Consider the following 1,136-nt stretch of genomic DNA (forward strand, 5'->3'; position numbering starts at 1 on the left):
TTGTTTAATAATTGTTGCATTTTTGTAATTAGCAACCGTGTTTTTATGCTCTTATTTACAATGTTTTCGTGAACACATTTTTTTAGGCCGAATATAATCTGAGATATGATAAATATGCTGATTGGGATTACTAAGGCTTGGAGATCATATTATTTAGATAATGTTTTAATTTTCGCATTCTTTATCAGGCACTAATTAATGTAAGTAATTTAGTGACCATCTTTTTTTTCTCGAAATTTTGGCATTAGTTGTCAACTCTTCCTATAGATTAGTAAATGAGAAACATGAAAAAAGGGATCTTTTCATCACTTAACTCTATTATCATTCAATTATTTTGCAATATTTTTATTCTAGATAATAAATACATACCTTATTGAGGTATCCTAAGGCGTGTACTGATATAAATCTAGAATTTTTCCCAGAAAACTGTATAGGCCTAAATTGTACAAAGTGTACAAAGCAAAAATATGAAAATTATGACCCCTGCCACCTTGTCTTATAGTCAGTGAAAGATGTCATGTCTTTGTGAATGGGACTTTGATCATGAATATGATATTAATCTAAAGCATAAATGTGATCAAGTGTCTTTGTATTGGAAATAAAAAAATCGCATCTCTCACACTTCTTCGAATCTTGATTTTTAATTTTGTATTTATATCCAGATAATTTTTATTGTGATCTAAAATGTGTACGCTAGAGATTACACCCCCCTCCCCCGCAGCGTAAGTTTGCACACTCATAAAAATTAATGAAAAATGGATGACTCCGAGGCAGACCCGACTGACTTAGCACATTTATGCCGCCCCACGCCAGCCCCATGCTTGTTCCACGTGACAGATTCACAGCTCCCTTTGTGGGAGTGCCCGGCCTGTCCTATGACCGGGGGTGCCACGATGCCAAGGTTACTACCAAAGCTGAGGAGGGTCTGATAGTGAGCCTCGGGAGTCTGCGTAAGGCGGACGCTGGTCTTCCAAGCAGCGTGTAATCCACTTCCCGACTTTGCGACTGTTGTGTTTCATGTTGTGTTTCTTGTGTGTACGCTGTGAACGGAATTCCGCTGTATTAGTAACCACACTCACTTCATCAAATAAGCGTTATAATCATACAGTAAGCATATGTTCGATAATATTGTGCTA

At 36.9% G+C, this 1,136-nt stretch overlaps 1 protein-coding gene across 7 annotated transcripts in view; it reads left to right on the forward strand.

Annotated features, from left to right (window-relative positions):
• Positions 1–1,136, forward strand: part of LOC119592494 (solute carrier family 40 member 1-like) — an 18,573-nt gene that overhangs the window by 5,069 nt on the left and 12,368 nt on the right. Inside the window, exon 1 of one of the 7 annotated variants that reach the window (XM_037941340.1) lies at positions 902–981. The exons of 5 other annotated variants lie outside the window; for them this stretch is intronic. The gene's annotated coding sequence lies outside the window, so the exon portion shown is untranslated. Of the gene's footprint in view, positions 1–901; positions 1,108–1,136 lie in introns of those variants that run through there. One more of the 7 variants, XM_037941336.1, reaches the window with a different exon arrangement.

Source organism: Penaeus monodon, chromosome 30 (genome assembly GCF_015228065.2).
Source record: "Penaeus monodon isolate SGIC_2016 chromosome 30, NSTDA_Pmon_1, whole genome shotgun sequence".
NCBI classification, from domain to species: domain Eukaryota; kingdom Metazoa; phylum Arthropoda; class Malacostraca; order Decapoda; family Penaeidae; genus Penaeus; species Penaeus monodon.